The sequence below is a fragment of the Mandrillus leucophaeus genome, unplaced genomic scaffold (assembly GCF_000951045.1).
Source record: "Mandrillus leucophaeus isolate KB7577 unplaced genomic scaffold, Mleu.le_1.0 Scaffold277, whole genome shotgun sequence".
NCBI classification, from domain to species: Eukaryota; Metazoa; Chordata; class Mammalia; order Primates; family Cercopithecidae; genus Mandrillus; species Mandrillus leucophaeus.
Genome location: NW_012102887.1, coordinates 2,237,546 through 2,256,388, shown reverse-complemented (window position 1 = coordinate 2,256,388; position 18,843 = coordinate 2,237,546). Strand labels below are relative to the sequence as shown.

The window sequence follows — 18,843 nt, the reverse complement described above, 5'->3', positions numbered from 1 at the left end:
CACAATGTGCACAGTGTTGCCTTGTCTCATCATTAAGATACATACTTTTCAGCATTTAGAAATCATTGTTTTACATGGTAATGTAGTGATTACATATATTTTAAGTTAAAGAATTTATTCTGGCATTGATTCTTTGGTATTTTTAAGCCTTGCTCAGTGAAAGGATGCTGCTGCTGATTGCTTCATATGTTAATATTTAAGATATACAATTATTATCCAAGTGGTTTGTCAATTTAAATGGGATATGAGCATGTTACAACATGCTCATTTCAATAAAAACGTTTAAAAAACCCAGTCTGCTCAACAAATCACGTAGGGCAAAAGAGAAGGTCGTTTTAAAAAAGGTAGGTATTTTTTTCTACCTGTTAAATGTCTTTTACCTCTTAAATGTCTGACAATTTTCACTGATATTTGAAACAGAACATAATTACCTAAGAATATTCTTAGTCCCTATATATTGCTACATTTTAATGAAATTATTGAATTGAGACTTCTTGATTTGTGGCTCCCTTAAAATCACCTCTGCATTTGATGTATTATAAGGACAAGAAAATGATGCAATAATAGAAAGGTGTATAGAGTGATGGAGAACAGAAGATAGGATTAATAGTAATTGAATGGATTCATATGATAGTGGATCAGAAGGATAAATGAGGACTTCTTCCTTTTGAGAAATTACACATTTCGCCCTCTAGGGAAATAGAGAAAATACCTCTATAGGCAATTTACTTTTTCCCGCATTCATTTGACTTTTCATTTCCAGAAATGCAGTTTCTCATTGTCAGCTGAGCTTTTGGAGGAGTATATTGTTTTTCTAGGAAACGGGTAACTTACAAGTCTTAAGGAACATATACAATTTGCTAAGAATTTTCTTTGTCACTTGAAAGTCATGTGTAAACCCACATCTATACATGAGCCACATTTTCACTTAAATTTCAAACTCCAAAATAAACATTCCTATTAAGAATTTTAATACACAATGGCAAAAGATAAACTCTTCTGGTTTAGGCAGTTTTTGTTTTAGCAGACTATCTAAACACAGCTGCTACAACTTCCAATAAACAAAGAGCAACACTAAACCACCTGTATTTGGATATTCGGATTCCTTCTTGGAAAAAGAGCATCTTTACCCTAGCTAACAGCAAATTCTGTGAGTAAGATTTTTTTTTTTTTTTGAGACGGAGTCTCACTCTGTCGCCTAGGCTGGAGTGCAGAGGCGCGATCTCAGCTCACTGAAACCTCTGCCTCCCAGGTTCAAGGATTATCCTGCCTCAGCCTCCCGAATAGTTGGCATTACAGGCGCCCTCAACCACGCCTGGCTAATTGTTGTATTTTTAGTAGACACGGGGTTTCGCCATGTTGGCCAGGCTGGTTTTGAACTCCTGACCTCAGGTGATCCGCCCGCCTCAGCCTCCCAAAGTGCTGGGACTACAGGCGTGAGCCACCGCGCCAGGCCTGTTGTTGTTTTTCAAATAGAGACAAGGTCTCACTATGTTGTCCAGGCTGGTCTCAAACTCCGGAGCTCAAGCGATCCTCCTGCCTCGACCTCCCAAAGTGCGGGGATTACAGGCGTGAGTTACCGTGCCCGGCTGTAAGATAGTTTTTCATATCATATTAAATAAATACAGCATTGCAGCATTTAACTTAGCCTGACTCCTACAGCTGAACATAAAACTTGCTCCCGATAGCAAACAATTAAAATGGTATCAAGTGATCTAGTAATCGAAATTCTATTAACTGAAATACGAAACACCTAAAGCCCTCAAAATGAGCAAACGCTGCGTGGTGCGGTCCCAGACCCAAGCTTCTGGGAGTGAAAGGTGCACCTGCAACCATCTGGCTGGCTCTGGGACTCTGCGATAAACCGCCCTCTCGCTGTCTGCAGATAGCTCCTGAAGCGGGAGAGTCTCTCCCATCCTCCGCCTAACAGACGGTATCTGACCCTTCCAGGCAGCAGCTACCCAGCCTGCGGCTGCGCTGGGGCCCAGAAGGGCGAAGCTTCCCGGCAGAGAACCTGGGCAGAGGCTCCCGCTGGGGTAGGCGGCCGGGACCTACTCGCCGCTTCTCCCCTCGTCGTCGGGTCCCTTGAACGCAGGTCGCTTGTTTGCTTTACGCGTTGTGAGCAGCCAGTGGCTATTTATGGCAGTAAGGAATATTATTATCCACATTTCACGTGGAGCTTGGAAGACAGGGCGAGGGTGCACACTCTCCTTACTGTGCTCTGCAACGGTCCTCCCCGCCGTGCCCTCGCAGCCCCCTCGGGGCCAGTGCCGCCGCACGCTGCCAGCAGACAGCAGAGCGCGGGCGCGCACAACTGGGCATGCGCCATGGCCAAGCCGTCCGCTTTAGGGCCCTCCCCTCCCGTACCCGGCCCGGAGGAACCGGGAGCGCCCGGGAATCGGGAACGTGCGTGATGACGCACGTGCACGCGAAGACGTGGGGACGCAGGCGGGTCGTAGAGAGCGTGAGTTTCCGCGTCTGTTTGGTCCGGCTCCTGTCGTCGGTTCTGAGAGGCGTCTCTCGCTGTCTCCCCGGGCTGCGGGCGCTGGCCGCCGGGCAGGGGTTGCTGGGCGGAGGTCGGCGCCTCCCGGGGGGCCAGGGCGAGGGAGGCATGGCAGGGTTGGAGGCATAGCCTCCCCGTCCGGGGCAAGTTCGACAGCGGGGAGGGCGTTTCCTGGGGCAACTCCACCGGGGTCCTGTGGACGTTGCCCCTTCTCCGCCGGACCGCACGGGAACGACGTGCCCACACTCGGAGGAAGGGGTTGGCGCTGAGCGAGTTTAAAGGGTTCCTTTTGAAAGCAGGAAGTTTGAAGTGAAGTGAAGTTGCGTCAGCAGCAGAGCATGCAGTTTCAGGTGCTGTCGGGACAGCTTTCAGCTTCTCAGAACAAGCCTAACCCTCACCGCAGTAATAACTTTTATTAGGGGACAAAAAATTCACCAAAGTAAAACCCTTTCTGCCCAAACCTAAAAACCTTTGGATAAACGTTTGCAAGAAACGGATCACACCCTTATTTGTTTTTCTAGACTGAGCATAAACTCTTTTGAAGACTCAGCGTTACTGTCAAAATGAATGATTGCCTGCCTACTTATGATTCAGTTATCGAGGTGTTTAGGTCTAAACCTTGCAGTACACTCAGTGACTCCCAGACTTTTTTTCCTCCCCCTCCCTTTGAAATTGCTTGTTAGAAGGCTTTATCTAATTTCTCACATTTGTGTGTCTTTTTAAGGTGGTTCTAATAAACTTTAAAGGCTCCTGATTTGCTGCGGGCCTGCCATCGCTGTGGAAAACAAGTATTCTTTCAAAGGAGAATAGAAGTGCGTTGGTTTCTAAATAGTCCCAATAGGACGCTAGCATCAGCATCACTTGGAAACTTTTTGGAAATGCACATTTTGGGATCTTACCCCAAACTTACTGAATCAGAAATATGTTTTAACAAGCCTTCCAGTTGGTACCAGTGCACCTGGATGCTAAAGTTTGAGAATTATTGGCGTAGTGATAACACCCATTGTGGAGTCACATATAATGGAATTTGAATTGAAGTAATTCCTAGATGGAGACACTTGGACATGTTACCTCACAGGGCAGGAATATGAAGATGCAAGAAAAATGTTTAACACCAAACACATAGAAAACCCCCAAAGATGTTATTAAATAACTTACTAAAACTGCGTAAAGTAAGTACATAGTTTGTGCTGGAAGGATTCTTCAGCGGGGTAGATATGAGTTGTAGTGCATGGATATTGGGACCGCTGCTTAGAGGGTATTTTGTTTACCTCGGGATTCTCAATTCTGTGTAGTCAAGGTTGTTGGATGCAGGATGTTCAGTTAAAAGTTAAAGCAGTGCATACTAATGCTATTGTGGTTGTGGGATTTTTAAGAATAACGTTAGTATTTATGTTGAAGAGTAGTTTTTAATTCTTTGACCTTGTGAGCTCTTCAGTTTTATTTGTTTATTTGGAGACAGAGTCTCTTTCTGCCGCCCAGGCTGGAGTGCAATGGCGCGATCTGGGCTCACTATAACTTCTGCCTCCCAGGTGTAAGCGATTCTCCTGCCTCAGCCTCCCAAGTAGCTGGGATTACAGGTGTCTGCCACCACTCCCAGCTAATTTTTGCATTTTTAGTAGAGGTGTTTGCCAGCTGGTCTCGAACTCCTGACCTCAGGTGATACACCTGCCTCGTCTTCAGTTTAGTTATACCTTGTTTGACCCAGAATTTGGTAAAGACCAGCGGTAAGCACTAGTTTTGGAGTTGAGAAGTATTGTAACATAGTGACTTGCAAGCAAAATCCAAGGCTGAAGATGTTTCTATCCTTATCTTTGTTTCCCATATGTCATACAGCTCCACGGTAGCAAAGCTCTCATGTCTACTTTAGATACCTCCCCTTTCGGGAAGGATCACAGGAGTGCCCTCAACCTGCTGTGTTTTTTAGATGCAGTGTTTTCTTACAACTTTAATTCCTTCAGGGGCCCATTGTAGGGGGATAAAGAAATATTCAAGATTTAAAGCAGCTGCTCTAAAGGCTACGTTCACTGCAGTGTTGAGAAGGTCAGTGCCAAACCGTGGTCTACACATGTCGTTTTGATTAGAGCACACTGCTCCCAAGGCTACACCATGGCTCCTGGATATTGAGAGTTTTCAGGTGAAACATGAGTCACTTTGGATGGATTATTCTGGAAATAATTTCGTTAGCTCTGCCACCAAATTGGCACTGCCGCATCATGAAATGTTTATTTTTCAAAGGCATCAAATTTTTTTTTTGTTGTTGTTGTTCTCCCTATCGGAGACACAGATTGCTATCCGTGGTTTTGGATCAGACAAGTCTTTCTGCTCGGAATCTTGCGTCTGCTACTTAGTGATTGCGTCGCTTAGGCAAATTAACATCCTCCCCACTTGAATTTCTGTAAAGTAGGAGTCATAGGATGTGCTACTGCAGGCCATTGAATTCAATGAAGTAACGCATAAAACGTGTTTTAGGCACAGAGACTCAGTAAATATGTGTCGGACAAAGGGAAAAAAGGTATTTGTCACCTCAAACCTAACTTTATGCCATTCATTTTGTAATATTTTTATAAAAGAGGTAATTTTATTACCTAACTGCACTGCTTTTCTTTTTAACCATAAAATGCTGAAATGGAGTCAAAGCTTTCACATTATTGTGAATGAGAAAAAACACTTGAAAAAAGTTGAAAGTTTAACGTGGAAAAACACCATCTTCAGTTTTATCACTGTAACAGCAACTTCTAGAAATTGTTTTGGATGATTACAGGAGGGTAAACATCCAAAGGTCAGGGGATGAATAATAAAGTATCTTCAGTCAGTTAATGGGGACAGTCAGCTAGAGAACGGGACACTGTTACAGGAAATGAGACCTCACTGAAGGTATGCATCAAAGGATGAGAAAATGCTGTTAGCCCTGAAATTGCTAATATTTTTTAAAAACACAAGTTCTTAATAGCAAAAAAAGTTTTACATTCCATTTTTAATAAGGGATAACAAAATTCTTACATGTATTTGTGTGTATATATTGCATATGAACGTATGAGTGCAGAAAATACTTGAAAGGACTCACACTAGGTGATAATGTTTATTTGTCAGTATATTGGAATATGGGGATGGGGACCAAGTATAAAAGGAAATTATACATTTATGGAAAATTAGATACATACATGTATATGTAAACGTTGTTTAAAAAATCTATTAAAAACAAGCGATTCTTTAAAAGGTAGATTTCCTTTTATGTTGCAGTTATAGCCATGTAAGCAGTGGTCCTCATATCTTTTCAACAGGGAGCCTCTTAAACAGAATCTTATCTGTAAAACTCAGGAGCCGAGAAGCTTTAAGAGCAGTGAGGTTGAAGGGCACAGGCTCTTGGTCCTTGGCAGCGATGCTAGGAGGTGTGCCTAGGGAACCTAGGATTCTGGGGAGCTGGACATGAAGCTCTGTGGTGGAACAGAAATCCTCAGGGCATGAGCTATACCTAAAAAGTAATGGTATTAAGAATTGTGGTAAGTGGGATTCACAAACTTGTTCTGAAGACAGTTTCCAAGGTTGTCAGCCATGTCACCATATGGATGGCTTCTCATGCAGGGGAGTGAGTGATTATTGAGAAAAAAAAATCCACCTGATCCATATTTTACAAAGTGGGATTCTGTGCTCTTTTTTGAGGAATTAGCTTTTTAAAAAATCCCTCCAAGTTGTGACAGCTATATCACTATTAAAAGTTATTTGGCATTTTAACTGACTGTTGTTTAGGATTACAAATGACTCAGGAAAAAAGAAACAGGGAGTCAAAGGAAATGTACTACTTGTGTTTATAGCCCTGTCATTTTTTTGTTGTATGGAAGCAACTTCTCTATATTTATATGGTAAAGTGCTTTTTTTTTTTAAGAGAGTTAATTTTCAGTTAATGAGCCTTCATAAGAAAAATAATTTCAAATTTTAAGTATTTGTTAGATTGTTATTAACAGTGATAGTGATATTACATTGTCTTTTTCACACATCGAAGAGGGTTTCCTGGTGACAGCTGGAGCTTGGGGGAGGGGGAGTTACTTTCAATCAACCAGCTGCTTTGTGGCAGTATCATGATGGTGATATTTGAAAGCCCATAGATAATTTTGGCTGTATTCAGGGAAGAAAATCTATCAAATTTCTGGGAAGCAACAGATAGTGGGCAAGAGCCCTTTGGGATCTAGATGATGGCCAACTAACAATGTGTGCATTTAGGTTTGCATGTTGGAGTTATTTACCATCTAGTTTCTTGAACATTGTTACATGCACCTCATAATTACACAGCAATAGAATCTAGTTCTAAGGGCAGGAAAGGCTGATTAAGGAGAGGAAAGGAGAGTGAAAAACTTTGGTGATGTGCTACATGCTTTAATATACCCTATTTCATCTATTCTTGATGGTGATTCTAGGATGTAAGTGGAATTTTTTTCCGTCTATGGATAAAGAAACAGAAGCTCTACAGTACTGATTATATGATTTGCCCAAGGCCACATACTAGTATACGATGGCATCCATATTTGACGCCAGATCTTCTGGCATTAGCTCCAGGAGTGTTGTCATTACACCAACAGCTGTTTCTCCAGGTGTTAACTTGCTTATGCATTTTTAATGCAAAGTCACAATATCAGAGTAGTAATGAATGAAATAAATATAAATGTTACTTACAATGACTTCAGTTTTATAAATAATGTATAGGGGGGTGTGTGTGTGGACTTGTGTGTGTATATGTGTGTTTTGGCAACTACATATAATTTGGGTTTTTTTTCTTTGAGTAAAAAGTCTCTTGGGCAATACTGTGAAAAAAAATTCACTACCTTTTTTTTTTTTAAATATATTGCTGATACCAGCAATATTGCAATTATGTGTGTTGCAATGAATCAGTTATGATTCTAAATTTGAACAAGTCTAGGAATGAATTTTGTGCACACTGCCCGTGTAGTCCCCTTATCCTAACATATTGAAGGAATTTTTTTTTTCAAGGCATATTCATTTTTCATTCATTTATTTATTTTTTTGAGACAGCGTCTCACTCTGTTACCCAGGTTGGAGTGCAGTGGTGTGATCTTGACTCACTGCAGCCGGGACCTCTTGGGCTCAGTTGATTCTCCCACCTGAGCCTCCCAAGTAGCTGGGACTACAGACATGTGCCACCACATCCAGCTAATTTTTTTTCCTTCAGCTTTTAAGTTCAAGGGTACATGTGTAGGATGTGCAGGTTTGTTACATAGGTAAATATGTGCCATGGTGGTTTGCTGCATAAATCATCCAGTCACCTAGGTATTAAGCCCCACATCCATTAGCTATTGTTTCTCCCTGCCTACCACACCTCCCTGACAGGCCCCAGTGTGTGGTGGTCCCCCGCCATATATCCTTGTGTTCTCATCATCTAGCTCCCAAATATAAGTGAGAACATGAAGTGTTTGCTTTTCTGTTCCCATGTTAGTTTGCTGAGGAAAATGACTTCTAGCTTTATCCATGTCCCTGCAAAGGACATGCTTTCATTCCTTTGTATGGCTGCATAATATTCCATATGTACATCTTCTTTATCCATCTGTCATTGATGGGCGTTTAGGTCAATTCTACGTTTTTGCTATTGTGAATAGTGCTGCACTGAACATATGCATGCACGTATCTTTAAAATGGAATGATTTCTATTCCTTTGGGTATATACCCAGTAATGGGAATGCTGGGTCAAATGGTATTTCTACCTCTAGGTCTTTAGGAATCGCCAGTCTGTCTTACGCAATGGTTGAAGTAACTTACATTTCCACCAACACTGTAGTAGCATTCTGTTTTCTCTGCAACCTCGCCAGCATCTGTTGTTTTTTGACTTTTTAGTAATACCCATTCTGGCTGGCATGAGATAGTATCTCACTGTGGTTTTGATTTGCATTTCTCTAATGATCAGTGATGTTGAACTTTTTTCCATATGTTTCATGGCTGCATGTATGTTTTCTTTTGAGAAGTGTCTGTTCATGTCCTTTGCCCACTTTTTAATGGGGTTGTTTTTTCCTCCTAAATTTAAGTTCTTTGTAGACTCTGGATATTAAACCTTTGTCAGATGGATAGATTTTAAAATTTTTTCCCATTCTGTAGGTTGTCTGTTCATGCTTATGATAGTTTCTTTTGCTGATTAAACTGTTTAGTTTAATCAGGTCCCATCTGTCTATTTTTGCTTCTGTTATAATTGCTTTTGGTGTTTTCATCATGAAATCTTTGCCCATACCTATGTCCTGAATCGTATTGCCTAGATTTTCTTCTAGGGTTTTTATAGTTTTGAGTTTGACATTTAAGTCTTTACTTCAACATGAGTTAATTTTTGTGTGTGATATAAGGGGTCTAGTTTCAGTTTTCTGCATATGGCTACCCATTTCTCCCAGCACCATTTATTAAATAGGGAATCCTTTATTTGTTGTTTTGCCAGATTTGTCAAAGATCAGATGGTTGTAGGTGTGTGGTCTTATTTCTGAGTTCTCTAATTTGTTCCATCGGTCTATGTATCTGTTCTTGTACCAGTACCATGGCTGTTTTGGTTACTGTAGCATTTTAGTATAGTTTGAAGTGTGGTAGTATGATGCCTCCAGCTTTGTTCTTTTTGCTTAGAATTGTCTTGGCTACTTGGGCTCTTTTTGATTCCATGAAATAGTTTTATGTAAATCTGTGAAGAATGTCAATGGAAGTTTAGTGGGGATAGCATTAATTCTATAAATTACTTTGGGCAGTATGGCCATTTTCATGATATTGATTCTTTCTGTTCATGAGCATGGAATGTTTTTCCATTTGTTTGTGTCCTCTCTGATTTCTTTGAGCAGTGGTTTGTAGTTCCCCTTGAAGAAGTCTTGCACTTCCCTTGTTGGCTGTATTCCTAGGTATTTTATTCTTTTTGTAGCAATTGTGAATGGGAGTTCATTTATGATTTGGCTCTCTGATTGCCTGGTGTTGGTGTATAGGAATATTAGCAATTTTTGCACATTGATTTTTGTATCCTGAGACTTTGCTGAAGTTGCTTATCAGCTTAAGAAGCTTTTGGGCTGGCATGATGGGGTTGTCTAGGTATAGGATCATGTCATCTGCAAACAAAGGTAATTTCACTTCCTCTCTTTTTGAATACCCTTTATTTCTTTCTCTTGCCTGATTGTGCTGGCCAGAACTTCCAATACTATGCTGAATAGGAGTGGTGAGAGAGGGCATCCTTGTCTTGTGCTGGTTTTCAGGGGGAATGCTTCTAGCTTTTGCCCATTCAGTATGATATTGGCTGTGGGTTTGTCATATATGGCTCTTGTTATTTTGAGGTATGTGCCTTTGTCATATATGGCTGTTATTATTTTGAAGTATGTGCCTTTGTCATATATGGCTCTTATTATTTTGAGGTAAGTGCCTTTAATCCCTAGTTTTTTGAGAGTTTAATATGAAGGGATATTGAATTTTATCGAAGGCCTTTTCTGCATCAATTGAGATAGTCATGTGGTTTCTGTCTTTAGTTCTGTTTATGTGATAAATCACATTTATTGATTTGTGTATGTTGAACCAACCTGGCATCCCGGGATGAAGCCAACTTGATCGAGGTAGATAAGCTTTTGGATGTGCTGGTGAATGCAGTTTGCCAGTATTTTGTTAAGGATTTTTGCATTGATGTTCATTCATCAAGGATATTGGCCTGAAGTTTTCTTTTTGGTTGTTGTATCTCTGCCAGGTTTTGGTATCAGCATAATGCTGGCTTCATAGAAGAAGTTAGGGAGGAGTCCTTCCTTTTCGATTGTTTGGAATAGTTTCAGCAGGAATAGTACCTGCTCTTCTTTGTACCCTGGTAGAATTCAGCTATGAATCCATCTGGTCCTGGGCTTTTTTCGGTTGGTAGGCTATTTGTTACTGTTTCAATTTCAAAACTCATTGTTAGTCTATTCAGTGATTCGATTTCTTCCTAGTTCAGTCTTGAGAGGGTGTATGAGTCCAGGAATGTAGCCATTTCCTCTGGATTTTCTAGTTTATGTGCATAAAGGTCAGCAGCTATGTGAGCTCTTGAGGTTTGGGGAGACTTGGTAGATCTGGAAAACTCTTCAAATTAACGCTCTGAGAACCAGCTCCAAAAGTTGTTGATCACATAGTTTCTCAGCACAAGTTTTAAATTCCAGGGAAATAGTTATTATTCCAACTTTGGTCACTATCACCTTGGACCAGTATTAGAAATGGCACCCTTGATTGATAGCTGCCCCCCCGCCCCTGTCCCCCACCGAAGACCACATCCAATGGGAGTGAGAGACAGATTCCTGTTACTGAAAAAATGAAGTATTGATGCTATGCAGGCAAAAAGCCCTGAGCTGTTCCCTATCACTTAATAATTTGTGGACATCCCATGTGGTTTGTGGTAATATAACATATATTTGAAGCATGGCATGCTTTTTCCCTCTTTTCACTAGTTGTTGTGCAGGGAAGACTTCAGTTACATAAATAATTCACAAACACTTCTTACACAGATTAATTTAAATGGGGGCAGGGAGCAGTGATAGCTCTCATTTTTTCATTGACTTTAGGTAGACAAAGAAATCTGGTGCAGAGTAAACCTGAGAATGGAACTACTTAAATCCTGTTGAAGCAGCGATCATGGGATGCTGGCATTGCTGTTCCCTGTGTGCCTCCTGGTTTAAAAACCTAGGTCTGAAGGGCTGTCAGTTGGAGAACTTTAATGAGCCTTCATTACACTAAACCTTGTGGTCTCTGAGAGAAGAAATTGGCTTATGATTGATACTGGAAATCATAAATGGCGATGGGTCAGAATTGGAGTTGGCACTAATTCACCTAGCAGTAGAGCGAAATTTAAGGTTATATACAAAATCTGGTAGTTTCATTTTTTAGCCATTATTTTTTATGTATAAATATGGTCTAATCATTTTCGTTTATGCTATGTAACACTTCTAAAAGGTGGAGAAAGAATTTTGCCAGCTGACGCTGACTTTTTTTTTTTCCTCCTAAAATGGAGGCTCATTAAATTCTCAAATCATCAGATAATCTTGACAGAGATCCTGGTTTGAGATTTTACATAAAGCTTATTTAAATGAAAACATAATTTCTGCTTTCAGGTTGCTTCTCTGTATTCGTTATACTTTTTAAAAAATGTATGTGTAATTTAATCACATTATGCAGTTTTAAAATGTAGGGTCACAGAAAGTCATGGAAAATGTTAATTAGTTACTGTGTTATCAAAGACATTTTAAAACTATTTTAAGTCTTATTTGTTTATATGGGCAAAACCACTATCATGTCACAATTTGTGATTTTGTGTAATAAATATATATACATAATCCCATTTAATCCTCGTGAAACCAAATGAACCTATGTTATCTTCTTTTACAAGTGAAACTCTGAAGGTTAACTTTCCTAAGGGCACGTGGCTGGTGTGTCGTAGAGCCAAGGACCATGCCCTTAACTGCTGTCCTATACTGCATATGTTAATATTGCTACCCCTGTATATAATTTTGGCAAAAAGCACTGGGACATTTCTTTTCCCAAAGCCCATCTCTTTACTTTCAGTTTCCTGACAACTTCTTTATATTCTGAAACTGTTAAAAATGTGTTGTATTATCCATCATCTTGTGCTTCTGTTTGCTGTGAATGTGGCAACAGCTCCTGTATTGCAGCAGTGTGCCCTGTGAAGCCGTTTGTTCTTTACGTCTTAGAGCAGCCTGACAGCCTTTCGTGTTGAATTCAACAAGATTGCTTTTCATTTAACGAAGCTGAATGTTGCTTTCTAGGTGAAAAATAATTAAATGCTTTTAAAGATATATTTGATTAACAGGAAGCTGATCTGTGTAAATTAATTATAACTGTAATGATGTCATAGCCTTGTCTTTTGTTATTAACCAGGTAATTGACCAGCAGTTTAGAAGCTTATTGTAACTGACGGTTAGTAGTTTGACCTTGTGTGCTGTCTGGAAGTGAAACATGTGCAATGAATGTAAATGCAGTTTGTTCATTGAGCTGCATGTGTTGTCAGAACATCTGATCTTGGGTTCTTGTTTTTATTTTTCCATTACTTCTTTGTTGAAATTGGTGGTCAGGATTATATACTCACAGTGAATATTATACTTATTTATCTTACTGAAAGCATCTGGCCAAATGGAAATGTTGCTTGTGTCCTTGAATAACTATAATCGGACATGAAACCTTGGCACATTTAGGACATACAGTCAAGTAAACAAATGCCAAAATTAAATGAATCTCATTTTTAAAGTTTGTATGAAGGATAGTAAAACAACTTTTGATAGAGAAATCAGAAAAGGAAAAATAGGGGCATATTTGATAGAGAATTTATCCCCTCTAATTCTGATTTGTCTGAGAAAATTAAAAGCATGTGGTATTTTCAATATTTGAGTAAGGAGAACTTCTAACTTTTGTAGGTTTGATTAAAGAATGGAAGTGTAGGCCGGGTGCGGTGACTCACACCTGTAATCCTAGCACTTTGGGAGGCCGAGGCGTGTGGATCACCTCAGGTCAGAAGTTCAAGACCAACCTGGCCAACATGGTGAAACCTTTTCTGTACTAAAACTGCAAAAATTAACCGGGCTTGGTGGCTAGCGCCTGTAGTCCCAGCTGCTCAGGAGGCTGAGGCAGGATAATTGCTTGAACCTGGGATGTGGTGGTTGCAGTGAGCTGAGATTGTGCCATTGCACTCCAGCCTGGGCAACAAGAGTGAAACGCTATCTCAAAAAAAAAACGCTATCTCAAAAAAAAAAAAAAAAAAAAAATGTAAGTGTGAGAGTAAAACATGGAGAACATGCAGTAGAAGTGGGATAATAATGACTGACAACCAGCCATTATTAAATGGTTAAAAAATATGTAAGTACTGTGAATGTGAGAAAATATGGCATTTTACCTTCAAAAGTCCTGACCTTTGCTTGTGGAAGTAGTTGTCAGGATTGCATCTTATGAATTTTTGTCAAGTAGTGGGAGGAGGGTTTTGTCAAGTAGTGGATGGAAAGTTGTTAACTGCACATGTGGATAGGTATAGCTTATAATGTACTCCGACCTGGGGTAACTGATAGATGTTTGAAATGTATAAAATTGTTCATTTTGTGAATTTCTGTGCAGTTTGCCTCAGCAGGGTGCAGTTTTCTGCATGCATCAAAAGTGAAATTTGCGCTTTTGCTCAAATTATTCCCTAATATACAAGTTGCATTTGAGCAAATTTTTTCATTTCAAAGCAAGCATAGCAGAGCAGAATGGAGCATACTAATTACTTCTACATCCGTAAACATTATTGTATTTTATGTCTCTACGGTAACAACACATACATGCTGTTTTCTCTCTTTAAAATACCTTTCTTTCATCCACTTTTTATCTTTCAAAGCCTGACTGGGCTGAGGAAACTTCCCTAAGGTTTTCTCTGAATTAGACTGCCTTAACATTTTCAATATTGACGTATATTTTTACATTATTTGCCCATTTCCAAAAAGTATCTGTTTTAGATGACATAAGACACAAGCTTGTAGTAAAGAAAGAAAACAACCAACCCAAATGGTTGAGTGGCTTTCAGCAGAGGGAAGCATATTCATTTACTAGGCAGACTTAAGCTTTTTCTAGCTGTGATGAGATTTTGCATGAGAAACATTGTCTGAATGGTGCTTCACAACAATATAAAGATGATTCTTTGGGTGAGACCTATGTCAAGGCCTCTAATATTAGATTATATCTCCGCAAACGTCATTATATAAAGACAACATGATATGAACTGACCATGCAGCTTTCAGTGATCTGGCAAAACACAAGGACAGTGATCCTTTATGCTAGTAATTCTTAAAAGGTAGAAAAGCAGTTTTCGCCTCTCTGACTTCTCTCTCAGAGTAATCCTTGCTTTGCAGGGTAGGGCCTGGGGGTGAAGGAAAGCCAAGATGGAACGCCTTGCAACTCCCCAACCCCCTGAAGTCCTCCGAACCAGAGTCCTTGCCAGCCAGATGGCTGGCCCTGGTAGGATAAAGTTGGAGAAGGTGTGGGTGCTTTTCTATTTACATAGAATACATTCTAAGATGAGAAAAATGAAATTTGGATTATTGTTACTTTTTTTTTAAACTTGATTTTTAAAACTGATTTTTTTTCTTTTCTTTTTTTAATCTGTGACTGTGATAACAAATACCAAAATAAGTTGGGTATTTGAACATTACTTGGTACTATTCTCTATAGTATTCTATGCTGTATAGATCTACAAATCAACTTGTCCTCAAGAAAACAGTTACAATTGATGTAGAATATAAGTTTTACATAGTGAGATTTTCTATATTTGAAATGTTTTTAAAATGCCTGAATATTTTAACGTGTAATGGAAGTCACCAGATACCTTTCTTGGGAAAAACTATTCCTTATGCCGAGATGATGTCCTCCCTAATTTTTTGGTAGTCAAAGTGTCGTATCTTACTAGTAGACAATTGGGGGTAACTTCTGGTCTCAGCTCTGACGCATAAAGATACTAGAAGTCATCATCGTCACAATAAAAAAAGCTGGACAAACTGAAAAATCAAATACTTTCCATAGGTCCCTCAGATAATTGAGGTCACAAGTCAAATCACCACCCTGAAATCTGAAAGGCTCATGTAAAGAATCAGCCAAGATCAACTTACTGGAAGCCACTAAAGGCAGTAACCAGTAGGGACGCTTAAACAGTAATTTTGGTGAGTTGCTGAGTCTGAGTGTAGAATAGCTTGAGAATTAAGAACTCTTTTTTGCAGACAAACCGGGCCACAATTTCATTTTAAGGACAGAGCCTTGGGAGCTAGATTATTTTGATTAAAATCCCTGCTCATCTATAAAATGGTTAATAATAATACCTACTTTATAAAGTTTAGAGGATTGAATAGGGTAATCACGTAAAGTTTGAGGGCAGTTCTACAGAGTAACTAGTATTGTGGTTGTATGTCACTTTGGCTGGTGGTTTGACTTTTTGTATTTTAGAATAACTATCAATCAGTAGCAAAATGGGATTTCTTTTTCAGTCATTAAAAAATAGCTGTGATTTATTGAGTGATTACTGTATGCCTGGCATTATCTAAGAATCTCAATGTTTTAGGTTGTTTAGTTTGTATAAGAACTTTAGGATCAGGTTTAGCTATTATTACTCCATCTTACATGGTGGGAAACTGAGACATAGATTAAGTGACGTGGGCAAGGTCACATAGCTCTTAAAGCTAAAGCCAATCAGTAGGACCAATTTAGGTTCCAGATTGTATGCTTTTAAGCTCCAATGTATAAGGAAAACACACCATTTGGAAGAGATGATGAAGGTTCCCTGGTGAATCCTGCTGGCACCGGTGGTGTAAGCATATGTGCAGGAAGCATTTGGGAGGTTAGTGAGCACTGGCATGGGCAGGGAGCCTGTCAGGAGGGAGTCAGGTCGGGAGCTGGCTTTGAGGATTGGGAAGGAATTGCATGGGTTGGTGGAGGCAGGTGTGTGTCTCAGGCTAAGGTGCCATGGTAGCATTGCCCTCAGGCTCCGCCCACATCCCCTGGCCCTTAGGGGACATTCCAGCAGGCTTCTAGCCTCTAGACCCTACATTTCTTTGATCAAGTGCTTTCTCTGGCCCTGGGTGTCCTTTTTGCCTTCTCTGGTAACGCGGCAATGACAGACAGTCAAGGCAGACTCCCTTGCCCTGTGGGCATAACACTGAGCCATATCTATATATCTATATCTATATCTATGTGTATATCTATATCTATTTCTATATCTATATCTATTCTAGCTCTCAGAGTTCCCCAGTGAGATTAAGCTCCAGTCATTCACAGTGATAGCTCTTTTGAGAAGATATATATATATTTTCTGTCTCTCTACATATATATGTGTAGGTATTATTTTTTACATCTTGCCATTCCTGTCGTGCTTCCCTACTCCCCAGTCAGTGTATTGGTCATCTCCCAAATAAGTGACTTCCACAGGGACCCTTGTCTTAGAGCTGCTTTTTGGGGAAGCCCAGACTAAAACAGTAATGCACAATAATAATAACAACAAAGAGCTTCGTTTGTTAAGAGCGTGCTAACTGAATCTTTACTGACCTATCTTACAGATTGGGAAACAGACGGGGGTTGATGAGATAATTTGCTCAAGGTATCTAATACAATGAATAGACTGGCCTAGTGGTCTTGAGTGGCTTGATGCTAGTCAGCCATCTTAACCACCTCTTGGCACTGAGCAAACACCTAAAAACAAACATGATCTCTGATTAGGAAACCAGTCGTAGGAGGAGTGTAATAGAAAATAAGGTTAAATACTCAGTGTTTTAAGTTAAATTTCTGCGGTTTCAGAGGGGTCTTTTAGCAAGGGTCCTCTATCCTGCCATTACAAGAATGCACAAAGGGTTTCATTCTTTTTTTTTTTTTTTTTCATTCTTTTAAAACTGTTTGGGTTGGATTTATGGCATCAGAGTGACCCCAGTTAATCTGGAGTTTTGAACTTGTTTTTCCCAGTTAGGAAAGTACAGAGAGGAGCAAAACGTAGCTGCCCTTCTAAGATGGTGCCATCCTGGTCTCAGATGTGGATATGCCGGATTCTAGGTGGTGTCTATAGGGAAGATGACCTTACACTATCCCCCTTTCCAGAAGTTCTAATCCATAGGAGATCTAAGACAGAGTGATTTTTAAGAGGCTCTGTGCACATGTATGATTTTCTGAGGTCCCTTGTAGATTCCACTGAGATTGCGTGACATCCACCCAGCAAATGGGCAACAATAAATGAATAAAAGTGTTTGTATGCATAAAAGGACTCCTATTTGCTGCAGAATCTTCTGTGAGACTTCTTTGGTGATCACAAGAAAAGGAAAGCTAGGGTAGTTCCGTACAACTCTATTACATGTGTTTTTCTAAATCTACATCCTTAGTCACCCTAGGGAGTTGAAGCATTGTCTCCTGTCTGATTACATTCAGGAAATAAAGCAACTTAACTCCTTTGAAACAAGGAACAATAAGTGTGCCCTATGCCTTTTTTTTTTTTTCCTCTGAGCCTAATAACTCTGCCTTACCTGTGGAAGATGGTCAGTATGTTACTTGTTTTGAGTCCCGTTGATGACCTTGTTAACATTTAGCCTCTTCCAGGAAGGAAGAAGCTAAACTTTTTTCCATCAAGGAGAATTGATAAATTCCTCTCCATTTCTCTCTGTGTATTTCCATGTCTTTTTCTCCATATATGTCTCTGCATTTGAGGGTGTGTGTGGGTTCCAAACACATTCCCCCCAAATGCAGAGACAATAGATGGAGAAAGATTTTCAGTCTTAAGACTAGAATTAAACTTCCTGAGCTCTGTGTGCAGCAGAGCAACTTGATGATCCAACTGAGCCTAAAGAAACCAGTTGTTCAGGAGGTTGATGACCTTGGATATCCAGGACCACACAACTAGGAGCCAAATCAGGATGGGCAGAACCAGGACAGCTGGCAAAAGTAGAGGTGGAAGCGTCCCCTCTCTGGGAAATAGTCCCTCCAGTTATTTTTTATCGTCTTTGCTTTTTTTAACCTCAAGTTTCCAAATTGCCTGGGGATCCCCTGTACCTTGCTCAGCACTACCAAGGGCTCATCTTTTCCTCTCACTTTGGCAAAAGTCTGTAATCCCTTGGAATGAATGAATTGTGAATCCTATACCTTCACTCTGTGTAATTTAGTTAAACTGACAGATGAGCCTTTTTGTTGTTGTTGCTATTGTTGTTGAAAGTAGTTTAGAGCATTTCCTAAATCTGCAGTTCCCTTCCTCAGCCTTTTGCCTTTACCTGAAACCAACACGCATGTAGTTCCTTTGGAATTTTTACCCTCAACAGCCAGTCTTCAGTGTGGTAAAGCTTGGTGTTTGTTGTGGTGGTGTTGGTGGCTTTTTGTTGGCTTCTTTTATCTTTTTTTTTTTTATTTTTATTTTTTTTGGAGACGGAGTCTCGCTCTGTCGCCCTGGCTGGAGTGCAGTGGTGCAATCTCAGCTCACTGCAAGCTCCGCCTCCCGGGTTTACGCCATTCTCCTGCCTCAGCCTCCCGAGTAGCTGGGACTACAGGCGCCCGCCACCTCGCCTGGCTAGTTTTTTGTATTTTTTAGTAGAGACGGGGTTTCACCATGTTAGCCAGGATGGTCTCGATCTCCTGACCTCGTGATCCGCTCGTCTCGGCCTCCCAAAGTGCTGGGATTACAGGCTTGAGCCACCACGCCCGGCCTGGCTTCTTTTATCTTTTAGTTCTTCAGCTGTTCTATCCTCCTCCTCAGTGGCAAGGCCAGCACAGTTGCTGAAGTCTTCGGTTTAGCCATGTATACTTTCTACCCTGCCATATTTCCTCTTCAGTGAAACTGATCTCACCTTTCCATAAACAGTCTGAATCAATCTTAC

General features: G+C 40.3%; 1 protein-coding gene across 1 annotated transcript in view; it reads left to right on the top strand.

Annotated features, from left to right (window-relative positions):
- The first annotated feature begins 2,312 nt into the window (after positions 1 to 2,312).
- Positions 2,313 to 18,843, top strand: part of RHBDD1 (rhomboid domain containing 1) — a 151,898-nt gene continuing 135,367 nt past the window's right edge. The window contains exon 1 of the mRNA XM_011984976.1: positions 2,313 to 2,464. The gene's annotated coding sequence lies outside the window, so the exon portion shown is untranslated. The remainder of the gene's footprint in view (positions 2,465 to 18,843) is intronic.